This window comes from Halichoeres trimaculatus, unplaced genomic scaffold (assembly GCF_033239565.1).
Source record: "Halichoeres trimaculatus isolate MK-OKI-2021-1 unplaced genomic scaffold, fHalTri1.1 fHalTri1_scaffold_4, whole genome shotgun sequence".
NCBI lineage: Eukaryota > Metazoa > Chordata > Actinopteri > Labriformes > Labridae > Halichoeres > Halichoeres trimaculatus.
In genome coordinates, this window is record NW_027437182.1 from 38,067,137 (window position 1) to 38,085,883 (window position 18,747).

General features: G+C 45.3%; 1 protein-coding gene across 6 annotated transcripts in view; it reads left to right on the forward strand.

Annotated features, from left to right (window-relative positions):
• The window catches only part of dab1a (DAB adaptor protein 1a), a 381,277-nt gene that overhangs the window by 238,332 nt on the left and 124,198 nt on the right, over positions 1-18,747 (forward strand). For 4 of the 6 annotated variants that reach the window (XM_074668253.1, XM_074668249.1, XM_074668252.1 and 1 more), the window contains exon 1: positions 922-1,117. The exons of the other annotated variants lie outside the window; for them this stretch is intronic. The gene's annotated coding sequence lies outside the window, so the exon portion shown is untranslated. Of the gene's footprint in view, positions 1-921; positions 1,118-18,747 lie in introns of those variants that run through there. 6 annotated transcript variants of the gene reach the window in all.

Sequence of the window (18,747 nt, forward strand, 5' to 3'; positions counted from 1 at the left end):
GATGCTGCATGTATCCCATTGTTTAATGTTTTGCGTTTTTCTTCTTTGTTGGATTTATTAGTGGGACACACTGTGTCCAATGCTATGGTGTCACGCTATTATTTAACAGCTGCAGCTTTCGGCATCCGGCTGTTTTGCTTGCTGCACGCCGGTAAATGTTTACTTCCTCTGGTCAGCCACTTCACTGACTCAGTGCTACTGGCCTTCAAGGTGTATGTGCGTTTATTTTCAGAATGGCTGTGGCAAAAAGTGACCTCTCACCATGTAGGGAGAAAAAAATCTCCCACACAGCCTAACCTCTATGTGGGCTAAATCGTGTAACAATGCTTCACTGCCATAAAACAGTATTTGTGACAACATACTACACTGGTGACAGTCATGACACCGGTATACCGCTCACTTCTTCTTTGTAACAGCCCTCCAGTGGACACTCAGGGAACTGCAGTTTATTTTAACATGGAGCTCTATGGGGACTGACTCACTGCTGGAGACAGACTCAAGTGGACACTGCTGACCCTACAGTCCCTGATCACCACTGTCTGTTTCAGCTGAATGTTCCACCTCCTCGCTTTGGTGCTCCCCATCATCCTCTTCCTCATCATGATTTTGTTAACACACATCTTCTTAACCTCCACCATCACCCACTGCAGCTCTGCTGTCCCTCTTCTCACCCCCCCCCCCCCCCCCCCCCCCCCCCACACACACACACACACACACACACACACACTCCTTGAAAGCTGGAAATTAGGACAGCTCGGCAGCTGAGGGGTTAAGAGGAATCGGGGCTCCTGATTGGCTGCCGGCCGGCGGTCTGAACCAGCCTACATAAAGAGGTAACCAGGCAACCTCAGAGAGGGAGAGGGAGTGAGAGAGCGCAAGGAGAGCCAGGAGAGGGGCAGAGGAGCAGAAAAACGCGCCGGGCATAGTTTGTTGGGGGATCGTGGAAAAGATGTAACGGGGCTCGCACGCGCTCTCCCCGGGATGGAAAAGTGGATTACTGTCTCTGCTCAAACACACTGTGGATGTCTCAACGCGGCATGAGGACACGCTAAGTGGATTCTAAAGATCTTTTCACAACATGGGAACTAACTGTGCTCTTTTCGTCTGTAGTGCAGAGGTAAGTGCGCAAAACGGCACTAGAGCGCTCCGTCCGCGTGCGCAGTGTCCACGAACTGTGTGTGTGTGCGTGCGTGTGTGTGTGTGTGTGTGTGTGTGTGTGTGTGTGTGTGTGTGTGTGTGTGTGCGCGTGAGTGTGTGTGTGTGTGTGTGTGTGTGTGTGCTGGGCGGGAGGGGACGGAGCTCTGCTGCATTCAGCATCATTCTCTCCCGCGCGTCTCCTAGCAGCATATTGAATTTGACACAAAGTGATCAGAGCAGAGCAAGTTTTTACCCCCCTCCTCCGTGACATACATGCTGTGTTCTGTGAGAATCACGCGTGTTCTCAAAGCCTGTCCGCAAGGGGGACAGCGTCTCCATGGCGCGCCGTGGAGTCTTCACAGAAACCTGCTTAGACGGGGTTTATTCTCATTTGCCTCCACACTTCCACGCTCAGACTAAGTGCGCTACAGTCGTGTTTCATTTCACTTTGTTGCCCACGAGTGCGCAGCCACTCGGCCTGTGTTCACTTTGTTTCACGCTCCTTTACGCACGGAGCTTTCCTGCTCTGAGATCACGCTCCTGATGCGTGCAGTGGGAGGGATGAAGGGAGAGGCGGTACAGTGCAGGCTACGGTCGGTGGGGTTGAAGTTGGAGAGCCGCTGAGGGAGAGCGTTGGTCAGTCTGCGCTGGAGGAGGGGGGGGGGGTGCTGCTGGTGGAGGGCTCCGCTGCAGCTAAAAGCCGCATTAATCATGAGGCTCTGCAGACCCTCACTCTGCTCCCTGTGTGTGTGTGTGTGTGTGTGTGTGTGTGTGTGTGTGTGTGTGTGTGTGTGTGTGTGTGTGTGTGTGTGTGTGTAGGTGGACAGTCACGTATATCCGGGTGTTTCTCACCGATCTGACATCAGTCCCCAGCAGCGTGTCTGCTCCAGCCCTCTTCTCTCGGTCTGCTCTGTGTTTGGCTCATGTCTTCCTTGTAGCTCTGACTTGTTTCCCTGTCCTCATCAACCCCTCAGATGATTCACGTTTCCACAATGATGCATTTAAAGGATATCCTCTCCTTTAACATCACAGGAGCTCCATCCAACAACAGGCTCAGCTGGAGTCAGGAAGCAAAGATTCATGCGTGTGTATTGGAGAAATGGAGACAGCAAACATGATGCAAAGCTCTTAAGAGAATCTCTGAAAGGGGACTCAGTTTCAGGATCCATTTGTGTTCCTGGAGTCCAACGTCTGGAGTCCAAGGTCTGGGTCTCCTTGGCTCCTGAGAAGGCTGACCTTTAGTCTTTGTACAGATTTGATTTGCTAGAGCAGTTCTTTAAAGCAGCTGAATGAACTCGTAGCATGTCTGGCGCGCCTGTGCAGGTGAAGTCTCAATCAGACCTCTTCAAGCTTTCCCTAAAAAAGTTCTCACAGAGGATGTTTCCTGAAAAGAAGCTGATTCTTCAGTCAGTCTCAGTAAACCTAACAGCTGTGTCCTGTGTTAAGGCAGATGTCTGAATGCGCTTTGGTTTTATTTTGAATCCATTAATTCCTCTTGTTGTTCTGGTACTCTCATCGAGGTTAAGGAGTCCCCCCCCCCCCCCCCCCCCCCCCCCCCCGCCTCACAGCTCTTACTTCTGCCTGTATGAGCCCAGCAGGCGACTCGGCCGCCTCCATGGCAACCAGCTTTGTGCTCAAACTCTGAAAGAAAAGACTGTTGAAGAGTGTCTTTCTTTCAGCTCCACTCTCCGTCTGCTCGCTCCACACTCTTCCCTCTTTCTGAGCCCGTTTACACAGCCCGGCCGGCCTCCTCTTGTTCAGGACTTTCCCATGCAGAGGAGCTGAAAAGGGCTGCTGAGGAAAGAGCTGGGAGTTTGTCTCCAGGATTCAGGGATGGTGAATCCACACAGGAAGTGAAGTTAGGGTGGTCTCTGGCAAATGTAATCACCCTCAAAGTGAGTTTCTGTAAAATCAAACGGTACATATTTCTATGCTGAAATGGTTTATTATGTTCAGAGAACTGAAAGGATGCTGCTTTCATATATAATAGCAATTGTCTAGTTTTGAAGCTGGTTGACACAGCAGTATAGATAAATAACACCAAAGAGCATCGCTTTGGCAAACAGTTCGAGGGCTACTGTCAGTATGTCCCGGACCGGCTTATGTAGCATGTGAGCTAACCGCTAATGCTAGCATGTGAACATTGTTCCCGACATGCTCCCTTTCTCTCTGCTACATTCAACAACCTGAAACAAATGAGAGACAGAGTTTCAACCTCTAAAGTCTAGAGACTTTAAGAGGAACATCTGAGCTCAGGTAGCCCCGCCCCTGCTCCACTGAGGGTTAACAACAGGGGTGTTAGGAAGTAACTGAGCACCTGTTAATTGACGGATTAAAAGGTATTCCAACATGCGTTTCTGTTTTTCTTTTCTTTTTGTTTTATTTGGAAAACGTTTTTTTGTCAATGAACAATTTGTAATTGTTAGTTAATATGTCCAAAGATCATGATAGAGAATATATTAATGATGGGGTATTTGTTCTATTTTTTTAAGACTTTATTCTGTCCCTCTGGTGACCCCGTAGCTTCTCACAATTTACAGCTCAAATATATCCCTGTGTTTTTCTCTCTGGTGTCTCTCTCGAAAACCCTTGGAGAAGATCTGCTGTTATTTTTAGAACAGTGTTTTGATCAGTTCACAGACAGAATTCAGGGACTTTTGCAACATATGATCATGTAGAGGTTTGAGAATATGCACACGCTCAGTCTGAACGTTCACTTCTTTATGTCCATTTTTAAATATGGATGTCTGCTCAGGTCAGGCTGTAAAGTAAAGAGACACCTGCACAGCCTCCCACTCCCCCACTCTTCCGTTCTCTTTGTGGGCTTCAGTCCTCGCTCTTATAAACCCCATCTGGCTCCAGACCAGGTCTTAATAAGCCTGGTCCGACATCCTGCCCCCCCTTGAGTTCTAATGTAACCTCCAGATTCACAGGACTTCCCAGACCCCCCACTGACACCTGTTACCATGGAGACAGTTCAACCTGTCGACTGGGGTCTCAGGTGAATGTTTCCACTCCTCACAGCTCAGCACCAAGGGACAGCATCTGGTTAGTAAAAATGAAGCCTGAAGTGCTAAAAGTTGCTGTTCATTGAGAATCGGCTTGAGGCTGGCTACAGAAAGACAAGAAGTCACAGACACACCAAGCCAAAACAAAACAAAAAACAACAACTTTTACAGCATTAAAAAACATATATATTCACAAAGCAGCTTGAGTCTGAAATGCTGATTTCACTATTTGCACACACTGTACGGTGAGTGAATTTATTTCTAACTCGGCAGTTTAGAACTTATTAGGATCATTTAATTGTCCAATTAAAGACACAGCTCAGGTCACGTGGCTGCCGGGCGCCCTGTAGCTGTTCAAAACAGTTTGGCTTCATTTCAGGGTGTCAGGAACAGACTGGTGATGTTGCAAAGGCTACGTCCATGTTTTATATGCTCAGCACAGGCTCTCACTGAACCAGGACTGGTTTGCAAGCATGGTCAGCTAAGTCCATCCGGTCCCTCCATTCAGTCCATCCTGATTGGGACTTCATCCTGGGCTGACCTGGAGGTTGTTTTTAGTTTTTGTGATATTATTCTGTGAAAACAATCATCTGGATTATTTTTTTTGGATTATTTCTTAGACAATGAAGCCCTGAACTTTGAGCTCCCATTCTCTCTGGTCCTCTAGGATCAGAGGATCCTCTCAGACGATTGAAGGAGGATGTGTTGACTCTGTGTCTCCTTAGGTCTTCAACTTGCTCTCCTCTTTGTGTGTATGTGTGTCTTTGTGTGTATGTGTGTGTTAGTGTGTCTGAGCAGAGCTCTGACTCACAGCTGAGGAGCAGCCCTCCTCTGCTCGCTGTGAGTCAGACACACTGCTGCAGTTGTTAAACATGCAGCTCCAGCTGGAGGACTGTTTCTAGGAAACCTGAGGCCTTAGTCCTCAAACAGAGTCTGAAGGATCTGCATTTCTCTGTTCCTGGTTCATTAACACCTTACCTCACAGTCCTCTGTGTCTGACAGGTTCATCTCCTTATCCATAAAACAAACACCACAGAAGAAGAAGTCCCTGCGCTGCTTGAACCTGCTCTGCTGACGTCTGTGAGGCGCTCTGAGCACGCTCAATGGTGACATTTGTTTCATTGTTACATAGAAAAGATAGAGGGAACTGCTGGATGACTGCCTCACCATTGATCTGTTTGTGTGTGTGTGAGAGACACACTCACACACACAAACACATGCATGGTGTGTGAGTGTGTGGGGGGTGTCTGTGAGAGTCCGTCCAGAGGTTTGGATGGAGCTGCCAGCTAATCTGCCTCTGCACGCTGTAATCTTCTTAAAAAACACACAATCTGTCCACATGGCTGGGATTATCATCTGCCGACACAGCACACACACACACACGCACACACACACACAGACACACACACACACTGTAAAAGGCGTGCAGTGTGGGTTTGTCTCTGCTCAGACTGAAAAACAGATAAAGCGCTGCGCGGATTAATCCTTTAATCAATGAGTTGATCAACAGAGGATTAACATCAGAGGCTAACTTTAGCTCAGCTGGTTCCTCTCAGGATGCAGGATGACTGAGGACATGCTGACCTCAGAGCTCCAGATGTGCTGAAGCTCCTCACTCGTCTGTCAAACCTGCTGAGAAACATGAGACTCAGCTGTCTCACACATCATCATCTGTGTGAAAGAGATGCAGGGGTCACATGAAGGGGACTAACATGTAGAGGTAGACTGTAGGATCACTCATGGTCTCTCCACAAGAGGTCTCTGGTCCTAAACAATGAATCTGAAGGCTTCCCCTGACCTGTCTGATGGGGCATAACCCTTTGGTGCCGGCTTCCTCTATGCTATGCTATGCTTGCTCTGTCAAACATAAGACATATCATCATCATCATCATCATTATCATCATCATCATCATCATCATCATCACGGTGTGCTCTCCTTCCTCCTCTGAGCTCAACTGAAACCACAAAAGTGTTGACTTTGTTAATGAGTTTTCACAGCACACAAAAGCACTTTAGTGCAGGACACATACACACACGCACACACACACAGGAAGGCATGTGCCATGCTGGAGTCACAGCACATTAAAGCTGCGTTTCCACCAAGCAGTCCGGGTCGGTTCGTCCCGGTGCGGTGCGTTTTTAGCGGCGTTTCCACAGACTCATCCCGGGACGGATCCCTAAAAACCTAGACGAGCCGTCCCACTTTTTTGGGACCCTTTCGTATGAGTGCCAGACTGAACCGATCCGCTCTCGGGAGGTGGAGCAACACACTGCAGACGGTTGATTGGTCAAAAGAATCGTCACTTACCTCGACTGCGGCTGCATTTCTCCTGGCGGCTCACAGACTTCTCTGAAACGAAGCTTGATTGCACTTTGTAACAGAGAGTTACATGAAAATCACAGAGAGGACGAAATGCTGCATGTCTTCCATCCGTGCTCTTTGTTTACTGTGTCGCGTTTTCTTCTTTGTTGGATTTAATCGCGGGGTAAGCTGCTACGGCGTTGCGCTATTGTTTACCAGCTGCGGCTTCCGGCATGCGGCTTACACGCCGCCCACCACGAGAGGGCACAGTCTGCTGTGGAAACGCAAACGGGATCAGACTTAACTGTCCCAAACCGTCCCAAACCGTACTGAACCGACCCGTACTGCTTGGTGGAAACGCAGCTTAACATTATGCTTAATTTAATGCTTTACATTCTCATTGTCCCAGAAGTCAAGATCCTAGACACCCCCGCTCTCCCCTCCCACACACACGCACACACACGGTGCTGTTTGGCTCGGCATCGTTTCTCAGCAGACCCGGAAGTACTACATGCTCCCTTTAAAATTTTGTGGCTGCAGAGGACGCTGCAAACTAAGTGTCTGAATTACAACTGAATTAGTGTTCTTGTATGCAGCATATTGGAGCAGCTTGTTGCAGCAGCTGTGTTAATGCAGTGTGTTGGAGCAGTGTGTTGGAGCAGCATGTTGAAGCAGTGTATTAAAGCAACGTTTCTGAACAGCTTGTTGGAGCTGTGTGTTGGATGAACTGTTGGAGCAGTGTGTTGGAGCAGTGTGTTGGAGCAAGAGTTGGAGCAGAGATTGGAGCAGTGATTGGAGCAGTGGTTGGAGCAGTGGTTGAAGCAGTGGTTGGAGCAGTGGTTGGAGCAGTGGTTGAAGCAGTGGTTGGAGCAGTGGTTGGAGCAGTGGTTGGAGCAGTGGTTGGAGCAGCGTGTTGATGTAGCGAGTTGGAGCAGTGGTTGGAGCAGTGGTTGGAGCAGTGATAGGAGCAGTGGTTGGAGCAGTGATTGGAGCAGTGGTTGGAGCAGTGATTGGAGCAGTGGTTGGAGCAGTGGTTGGAGCAGTGGTTCGAGCAGCGTGTTTCAGTAGCGTGTTGATGCAGCAAGTTGGAGCAGTGATTGGAGCAGTGATTCGAGCAGTGGTTGGAGCAGTGATTGGAGCAGTGGTTGGAGCAGTGATTGGAGCAGCGTGTTTTAGCAGCAATGGTAGAGATGCTGCTGACTCTATTCAACAGATAATGAATGCAGGAAGGAAGAGAGGGAGAGGGTTAGCTGGGGGTTTGTTAGCTACACTTTCCCCTGTGGGTCGGCTCCACTGACTCCCACACTCTCTGCGAGACAGCAACAAAGTTAGAGGAAGAACCAGACGTCGACGGGAGTGGAAGGGTGTTTTCCTCTAAGGTTCTTCTTTTTATGCTCATCTCTTTGTCTTTCCCTCCATCTGAGGCTGCTCACTAATGAATTTTTAAGAGTCCCATGGTTTCCCTCTTTGTCTCTCTCTGTTTGTCAAGATTAGCCACAATTCAATATCTATCATTAAGTCCTGCCTGCTCTGCTTCACTCACAGGGAGCTCAGAGCTGCAAAGAGCCAGGGCTCTGCAGAGGTCAGAGGATAAGAGCTGCTCAGAGACATGATGAGAGGAGAATATGAGAGGGCTTTTTTACCTGTTTTATCTCCAAGATGAGAGTGAAGCACATTCATTAATTCTATATGAAACTGAAAGAAGAATGTCACGTGAGCTCCTTCGTCCTGCCCTGTCCCTATGCTCATCTGTATTTTTCCAGAAGCTTCATGGAGCTCTGTTCTCGTATGTTGCTCCACAGTCTGTATGAATGTGGACTTAGTCTCTCCAAAGCCAATCAAATTGACTCAACCCAACACGGGCTGAGCTGTTCTGAGGAAGGTGGAGTTAAGGCCTTAGACCCCCTCACTAACAGGGACAGGATGCCCACCTGTCAGTCATATTAGCTCAAAGCAGGCACTAGATGGTCTCCTGAGGTCAATATCTTATAACAAAACAATATATTGATGCCACATGATGTGAATTTTACTTATATTCATTTACTTAAGCCCAGAGATATCCAGATTAATTGGCTAATTTAATTTACCTATAGACTCCATAAAATGTTGACACAGAAAATTTGAAAAGCTGCTCTGTGTACAAGGAAGTTCTCTGGAGGAACTGATCAGGGACTCCAAAAAGAATCAGATAGATAAGCGGGAGAGGAAACTCTGCTGTGGAACATTAGCTTTGTCCATGGAACAACAAAAACCCTTCATTATAACATTACTAGTAACATCAGAAAGTGAACGTGCCAGTGAGAAACACTCCATGTGAGACTGAGAAGGAGCTGATTTTAAAAAATGAGTCCATGGGTAGGGCTGGGGTGATATGCTGTCCTCTTGATATCATTCTTCCATGATTTATTTCGGTGCCGTTTTGATGTTAGTTGCAGTTCTTTGATATTTCTGTTTTTTTTTTGTGATTTTCAGTTTGCCTTTTTGACACCAGACCATGAAAAAACCTGAATGATGATGATGTAATGATGTCTACCAACTATCAGGAACCATATTTTCCTAAAAATGCTCAGGTTTTTTCTTAACATCCTACTAATGTGAAATCAGCACTTTATTGTCTTTTTGGTCCTTTAAATTCACTCAGCCGTGTGACCATTGATGGTCTTTTTTAACTTTGACAAAGTGAGCATGTGCAGTGATAGTTTCTAAGGAGCTCTTTGATTGGTGTTATTTATTATTCTAATACAGTGAAAGGTGCTGAGTTTCCTCTTTACTCCATTGTGATCAGGATTGTTTGTGGAGCAGCTTGAACATTTACAGATTACATTGAAGAGATAAAAGTATCATATCTGTGTGTGTGTGTGTGTGTGTGTGTGTGTGTGTGTGTGTGTGTGTGTGTGTGTGTGTGTGTGTGTGTGTGTGTGTGTGTGTGTCTAAAATAGACCACAGCCCTCTGCTGTTTGTGTGTCTCCTCCATGCTACAGCCGCCTTGTTCAGCTGAGAGCACCTCGAGCTGTCTGACCTGCTTTCATTTGACAAAAAGGTGCTGGTAACTTAAATCACTTCCTGTGAGCAGACATCTGTCACAGTGGAGGGAGGGAGGGAGAAGGATGGAGGGAGAGGGGAGGAGGGGGCTGCTGGCTGAGTTGTGAAGCTGCCCCTCCAGGAGCATCCTCACTCAGGGGAGCCTTGGGATGCTGGGTCATGGTTCTGAAGAGTCTGGGCCCAAGCAGGCTCTCTAACATGATCAGAAGCTGCTCCATGACAACACACACCAGCTCACACTCTCCTACTCTTCACCTGCAGGCTCTGTCAGGTGCTGGTCAAAGGATGGGAGTTTATGGCTTTACGGGTCATGAACTCTGCTCAGCCCATAAACTAAGTTAACTTCCAATTAAGGTGGAAACATAAAGATGATCAGAGCAGGTGCTGCATCACACAGTGTCATGCTGCGTCATACTGCCTTAACAGCCGCTGAGGAACCTGACACACTTCACCTCTCAGTGTTTCTGCTCTTTCCTGTCTCTTTCCCCTGCAGAGTCTGTTGAGTTTTCTCTGCTGCCTGAATGAGGGATGACTTGTCCTCCTGCCATTTCACCCAAAGGCTCCTCAGTTGCTCCACTGCCTCCTTCAGAGTGGCTGTGATTTTGCTGGTCTCGCTCTTCTGCTCCCCCAGCTGAGCAGGAAAGGAGGCTCTGGATTTCTCTTCTGCATGGAGAACAGCACTTTTCTCAGGATGTAGTTGGGGCGCTCAATCTCCAGGTGATCCTCAGACTCCTTCAGGGCAGAAGCAAGCTCCTTGTTCTGCTCCTCTTGCTCCTGCAAAGCTCCCTCCATCTTCTCAGCCTGCCTTCAGCAGCCATGGGCATCTGCTGCTCTCTTTGAAGCTCCATCATTTTCTTCTTCTACAAATTTATTAAAGCCCATATAATTCACAAAGCCACTTTTTAAATCATACGTGGACTATAGAGAAATGGTCTTTCCATCAGCTGTAAAATAAAAATCCCTGTCAGATTTATTTTCAGTAAACAATATAACTTTTGGTGTAAGATTTAAAATCAAATATGATAATGCTGCTGTGGTATGATTAAGAAAATAACTAAAATGTCCAGATCTGCCCATAGTTTGTTTTGTACATTTGTAATAAAAGCAAAATAAAATGCATCACCAGTAGATCCATTTTCAGAAACTGAAAACCAGATTAGTATGATACAAAACAGACCCAACAGAACAGTCATACCCAGGGCTTGACATTAACTTTTTTGCTCACCAGCCACTGTGTCTAGTGGTAACCCTGAGTTACTAGCCACTCAGTATTTTCACTGGCCACAATTTGTTGTTGGATAATTATGTTCAATATGGTTAAAGCCGATGATGACATGCTAGAGTTTACTTAAAAAAGATTTACAACCTCTTTAAATGTAAATGACCCCTATGCACACTCAAAACAAGGCTACATCAATGTTAAAATCAACAGGTCCTTAATCAGGTATTCAGCTCTGATAAAGTTGTGTGTAACATTGTGCTCCTTTCATATGAAAATATGCAGTCTATTAAGACATAGTAATTAAAATAGTTGTTTGTTATTGCTTATAATAAAATGGTAAAGGGGATTAATTGAACTGATAAAAAACTCGGCAAGAAACACTGTCTGCTTAAATATTTATTAACGATTGTAATCAGAAAATCATTTCTTTTTTCATGAGAATGACAATGAAGGAGAGGTAAATGAAATTTCCTCAGAGCTTTCATCATCAGAGTCATCTTTTTGCTTGTCTCTCTGCTCCATGTTTGAGATAAAATTCAACCCACCAAAGTGGCCAGTGGGAGCGGCGGTGTTACCAGCCACTGCCGAAATCCACCAGCATGGGCCGGTTGGCCGGTGTTAATGTCAAGCCCTGGTCATACCACATACAACATGCAAAAGCAGTAGGCAGTATGAAGTGCATACTACATAGGACATTCACATGTCCTATGTAGTAGGCGGTTTGGAAAATCACATGGTTTCAGTCACATATCAGCTGACTCAGATGATCAGCTGATGTGCTTGTATGTGGACCCTGTCCAGGAGATGGTTCATGTGGGGTTGATGGTATTTCCTTTGGAAAAACTGAGAACAGGTGTCAGGGTGGAGCTCTTCCCTTTGCTCACTCTGTCGTAGAAGCTGCTGGAAGTCTCCAGATGACAGCATAGCTTCAGACCTGCTTTCAGAGCTTTGTTTGGAGGTTGAAGACCCCAGCAGTGACTGGTTTAACTCTCAGCCACCAGCCCCCTTAAAAGCCTGGGTGTGTTTGTACTGCTCAGAGGATGTGGGGGACTATTAGAGGTGTCAGGGACTGGAGTGATGGTCAGGTGAGAGAAGGAAAGGTGGCTTCTGTCTGAGGCCTGTTTCAGACACAGCTGTGCAGCGTGCTGAGCCGCTGACATTCAGACTGGTGAGCGGGTGGTTATGGCATCTCGCTGTGCCTTCCTGACTCTTATAAGTAAAACTACCTGCTGCTGTGTTCTCACCAGCTCACCTGCTACACATGTGTTGTACCTCTGAACCCTTCCCGCTAGGGCAGAATGATTTTGGAAAAATAATGTAATTGACATTTTTGGACTAATATTGCGATTTGGCATGGCAATTTTTATTTAATTAATTAATCAATTTTTTAATATTGATTTTTATTTATTTATTATTATTATTAGTTATCTATTTATTTATTTATTTATTAGAAGCAATAAATCATTCTAAAGTATGACCAGCACAACAAATGATACTGTCAACAGGCCTACATGTTATGATGAAATGAGACAAACTGATGCATAATTGATATGAATATCATATCTTTATTTAACTGTTTCAATCACTTTAGAACACTGACTGACTGATTTAACTTAAAGCCTTGCAGACGTGTAATACACGTGTCATTGATTAGCTTAAATAAAATCAGAGAAAGGAACTAAAGCAGTGCAGGACAACAGGCCCAGTATGAACAATCAAACAATGAAAATAAATGAATAAATGAATCCTCTCTTTCATGAATCTCACACTAGATAAAGTGCAGAAATGTAAATAAGACCAAATCTCTGGCTCAACCACTGAAATATGTCAACATGTGGAAAGTACTTTTGAATCAAATGATAAAGAAACACTGTGTGAACATAAATATAAATATTACAAGTATAAATATCTTACTGACCCCCCATCGGTAACAAAACACAAACTAAAATGCAGAAATATGAATGAAAACAAAGTTTTGGCATGTTGTTGTGTCAACATATGTGGATTGCACTTTTTGAAAAGAACAAAAAACACTGTAAAATTTTCCTGAGTTCCAGTTGTCAGTCAGAGTAACAGACCACATGGATTACAGTGAATAAGGGGTACGGCCCTGCCAGCCACAGTTATTCTACTGGAAGGATCTCTGTAACTCACAGTCTTACCAGAAAAAAAACAGCAGATTGGCTTTTGCTGGTTTTGAGGAAGAACGAGTATGAGTTCCTGTATTACCTCCAGGTCTGTGAATATGAATCTTTTTTTTCTTAGTCGCTGGCTTTCAGATTTGAAAAATGCATTTTACTACATTGTGGTGTCAATTACAGTTGGATTAATTGTTCAGCCATACTTCCTGCTCCTTTAGGCGCCGCTTCTCTGAGCCTGCTCTGATAAAAGTGCTCAGGAGGGTTTGAAGTTGTGCATCCACCATCAGGTGACCTTCCAGGAGTGGACCTATCCACAGAGTGGATTGACCTCTTCTATTTATTAGCTGCTCCGCTGATATCCATCACATTCCATCTGTGAGCTTTATTAAAGACTAAGCAACTGGAGCTTCACAATTGCACACACACACACACACACACACACACACACATACACGCACACACACACACACACACACACACACACACGCACACACACACGCACGCACACACACACACACACACACACACACACACACACACACACACACACACACACACACACACACACACACACACACACACACACACACACACACACACACACACACACACTGCCTGGTGTCAGAGCAGCTTTTAATCCCAAACCCAGCCTTGGAACATCCTCAACAGGTACCATTGACCTTTAATCCACCGAGACGTTAACATCACACACCCCAATGCTGTCAGTGTGAGGCGTCTCATGATGAAGGTGTGTAGCAGTGCAAACTTTACATCAGAGTCAGTCCTCCTGTTTGAAACAACCCACTTCAGACAGGCACACCAACACGATCTTAACTCCCTGCTGAGCTCTTCAGAGCTCTGAAGAGGGTGGTGGGAGGGTGGACTAATCTGCCGTGATAGACAGATTATAGAAAAGGTGACTCTAAATAAGGGATCTTCTGCTTCAAAATAAACATGGATGATCTAACTGAGCCTGTGCAGATTCTCAAAGCTCTACATCTTCAGATGTTGTGGAAATCCCTGAATCTGTCTGTGAACTAATAAAAACACTTTGCTCTTAAAAAAAAAAAAAGGTAAACATGCAGTGGTGTGCACAGAAAACACACTTGATTGTCCTCTTGGGGTCCAGTCCTGTGCCTAAGTTCCCTCTTGGAGACCAGATGTGTGCTAAAGTACCCACTTGGGGTCTAGTTCTGTGCTAAAGTACCCTCTTGGAGTACAGACCTGTGATAAGGTGCCCTCTTTGGAGTTCAGACATATGATAAAGAGCCTTCTTTGGTGTACAGACATGTTCTTAAGTGCCATCTTGGAGTCCAGATGTGTGCTTAAGTACCCTCTTGTGGTCTAGTTCTGTACTAAAGTTCCCCCTTTGGAGTACAGACATGCTAAAGTGCCCTCTTGGAGTCCAGTCCTGTGCTAAATGGCTCTCCTGGAGTCCAGACATAAGCTCAAGTGCCATCTTTTGGTGTGTGTGTGTGTGTGTGTGTGTGTGTGTGTGTGTGTGTGTGTGTGTGTGTGTGTGTGTGTGTGTGTGTGTGTGTGTGTGTGTGTGTGTGTGTGCGCGTGTGTGTGTGTGAGGCTCGATGTGATTGGGTTGTTTAGCTCGCAGTGTTGAGGCCTCTCTTGTTGGTTCCTTTCAGAGATGGATGCAGGCATGAAGCCATAAGCTCAAGTGCCATCTTTTGGTGTGTGTGTGTGTGTGTGTGTGTGTGTGTGTGTGTGTGTGTGTGTGTGTGTGTGTGTGTGTGTGTGTGTGTGTGTGTGAGAGAGAGGGAGAGGCTCGTTGTGATGTAGTTGGGGAGTTCTCTGGGGTGTTGCTGCAGAGAGTGGAGGGAGGGGGAACACTTCCAGGTGTTTCAGAGCATTTAATCACTCACCTGTGAGACTAATGACAAACACACACACACACACACACACACACACACACACACACACACACACACACACACACACACACACACACAGCTCACTGCATGTGTGTGGATTAATATTAAAGTCCAGTGTTGCTCCTGTTGGACTTGACCTCTGTTTCTGGAGAAGAAGACACAAGTCTGCACTTCTTGCTTACACTCATATACTGGTGGGACTAATTACCCAAACGCCGCCATGCTGCTGCAAACACACAGACACCCCACATCATTAAACACTCCTCTCCAGTTCTGCTGCTCATCCTCAACCAGATGTAGACAGGGGAGGGGGGACTTTCGCTCTAGTCAGGAGGCAGATATACTGTGTGTGTTTGTGTGTGTCTGCAGGCGGTGCTACAGGTAACACACACATCAGTCATACACACAGCACACCTGCTAGTGTACAGATGGCATGTGCAGGGAAAGAGGAGCAGAGAAATGAAGAAAGATGAGCAATCAGACGCAGGGAGGAGAGACAGAGGGAGGGGAGGGAGGGGATTTTTCACAGGGAGATTGTTAAAGGAGATGGAGGAGGTCAGGGGGTGCACCTGTTGTGTAGCGCTGAGGGAGAAAGGGAGAAGGGTTGGTTGGTTGGTCCGCCTGCAGCACAGAGAGCGGTGTGCCATCCAGCAGGTCCCTACACAAACACACACACACACACACACACACACACACACACACACACACACACACACACACACACACACACACACACACACACACACACACACACAGAAGAAATAACCCTCTTCATTAAAGACAATTCTCTCTCTGCTCTTCTCTTATACCATTATCACTTTGTCCTCTAAAATCAGCGAATAAAAGCTCCCTGTGTGTGTGTGTGTGTGTGTGTGTGTGTGTGTGTGTGTGTGTGTGTGTGTGTGTGTGTGTGTGTGTGCGTGTGCGTGTGTGTGTGTGTGTGTCCTGGTGCCCCCAGCTACATATCTTAATCTCCCGTCTATTAGCATATTCAGAGTTGTGCTCTGGCTGGTGGAGGCATCTGATAGGCTAATTTCACAGCCCCGCCGGCCTCCGTCTGGCTGCAGGAAGTGGCGAGGATGATGTGTCTTGGGAGTAAGATGAGAAGAAAAAAGAGCTTTTCAGTCTCAGTGTCTCTGTACAATTCTGAATCCTCAATGAGAGCCAGGACATCCTGAAAATACAGATTTGATTCATCAGAACAGGAGGAAAGGTAGAATCCTCAGACCGTGCGGTGTGTGGATTTCACTCTGCAAACACTTCAGATCAGGACAGCTTCTATAGAGCAGAGGAGTGTGTGTGTGTGTGTGTATGTGTGTGTGTGTGTGTGTGTGTGTGTGTGTGTGTGTGTGTGTGTGTGTGTGTGTGTGTGTGTGTGTGTGTGTGTGTGTGTGTGTGTGTGAGAGCTGCTTATGGATATACAGTTAGTTCATCTCTCTGTTGGGGCTGCATTGGGCGTTATGATTTTCTGTTTCTTTTCCTCACTTTTCAAACTAAAAGCATGAACCCTTGAGGTTGTCTGACTTTTCCTAAAGGTATCTCTATTTGAACGTGCTATTGTTTGTATATAGATCAGACTTCAGGAGCAGAAAATATCACTCAGTCTGTTGTTGTCACATTACCTTCATGGTTTCCCCCTGGTTGAAGTTTTTAAAGAAGTGTATCTTTTGGTTTCCTAGCAGCTAACTGACCACAGGAATTGTAGTTGGTAGCTGTGCTGCTCCTCACTTCCAAACACCCATAATGCACTCCTCACTGCCCCTGTACTCATGGCTGAGTAGGGCTGGGTTATTGATCAGATTTATACCAATGCCCTTATAGATTCTTCTCATTGATCTGGTCCTTTATTGATTCTCTTCTCAGTTCCTCCTGTGAATTTTCCCTGTACAGAAAGTAGCTTTACAGGTTTTCTGTGTCGACAACATTAAATTGAGTTTATAAGTGAATAAATATCAAGTTGAGTTTTCAGTGATGTTTACAGAGTAACTGTGATATGATTCTGTGATTAAAGGTGAGATTCTATTAAAAAAAAAACAGTTAAATTGATGCATGCTTACTGTTAGCATATCAATTACAATGTCCCTAGGTGTTAGCATCAAGCTAGTGCTGTTTTGTTCATAATGTTTTTGGTAAATAAGGTTTAATACATGTGGAATGTGACTGTGTTCTTCAGCCAAACTTCGAACTGAAAATCCTAAGTTTTCTTGGGAAACTGTTTTCATCTGCCGAGCTAAGATAGCTGCAGCAGACTAGTTGACATACGGTCCGACAGCTCTGGTGTTATGTTAACAATTGATAAGGGAATCGTTAAGCACAAAGACTTGTGTTGGTAATAGATTGATTATGGATTCTTAACAGGAACCAGTTACTGATGTCCATCCCTTTGCCTGCATGCCATTTGCACCCGTTATTTACCTGCATCTGACTATCTGCATTTAGTAATCCTTACTGCACTTTGCACCTGTCATGTTGGTCTCCAATACTAAGGTTTTTCAGTATTTTAGTGTTTTAGCAATTTGTTTTCTGTTTTTATTTTCCTGGATTTAGTATTAAAGCATTTTAAACAGTAGAAAGACCCTGTTTACACAACAACGTTTCATCTGAAAACGCTAAAACTAGGCCTGCACAATATATCGTTTGAACATTGCCATCGTAATATCCACATGCTCAATAGTCACATCGCGCATGTAATGTGACTATCACATTTCCCCCATTTATTGGAGAAATGTAAAAAAAGCAACTGAAATTGAAACCTGTTCTATTTTGTACAGAGACATGGCCTCCTGGATCCCTTTCATATACAGCAATCTTCATTATTCAAAGATGAACCCCCTCAGCCTGGATTTAACGGTATTATAGGAATAAAATGGTGTCATTGTGAGTCAACCAAATTCTTCCCAAACAATGCTATTCAAGTCATCTGGTGAAAATTCTTCTTTCTTTAATAATGCAATATATATCGCAAACCCCCCAAAAATTGCAATGTCATTTTTTTCCAATATCGTGCAGCCCTAGCTAAAACGCTGTGAAAACACAGAGAAAAAAATCTGCATTTACACGGAAACGCTGATGGACTGAAAACGCTGTAGTAAGTATGCCAGGCCTGTAGGTGGTGCTATAACTGTCTTGTCCAGAAGCCGCTTTGGCGAGATTTCCACTAAAGTAGAGTTGAGCCGGTCATCTGGTGTATTGGGAAATACTAAGTTAAAAAGTTAAGCAAAAGATGCACATTTTATTGAAAGACAGTCAACAGATTCAGCAGATTGAGCAACACAAGCACAACACGGTAGTTCACGACAATCATAACAACTGTTGTCCTGTCGTATGCCCGCGCACGAGGCTGAAACGCAACAAAACTTTTGCATTTCACCCTTAAACCGCTGTTGTGTAAACGGCCCCTAAATGTAATGTGCAACACTGAACTCTGGGCTGTTTGTTTTCTCATCTTTGTCTTCAGTTGTTTACTTCTCTATTATGTGTGCCTTTTTTCATTAGTTGTATTAAACATTTAATTGTAGTTGGTAGCATTCCAGACTTTTTTGCACAGTAGGATAACTTTGGAAAGAAACAATTTGGGGAGAGAGTTTAAATAATGTCAGTGAAGGATGGAGTGAGACAGATGACGGTTGCTCAGGCTGTGGAGATGCTGCTAGCTTTGGACAGGAGTGAGACAGCTGCTGAGGCAATGTCAGAGATAAAAGTGTTATTAAACATATGAACACATGGTGTTGGTGTAATTTCTTTCTTCTCAGAGAAATGTTTCAGGGATGGGGGATGATTTTTGAATCATTTTTGAAACACTATGAAAACTGAACAGTTCATGTGACGGCAGCTTTGTCCTGTCTGCAGCAGGTCGCAGCAAATGGCAATAGGGGTGTAATGATCCATCGATATACATCGATACATCGATTGGTTAAGCAATGATCCAATCACATCGATAGAAAGTCTAAACATCGTGGTCTTTAATGTACGCCTTTATTTTGGAATCCAGACCGGACACGCATGTCCG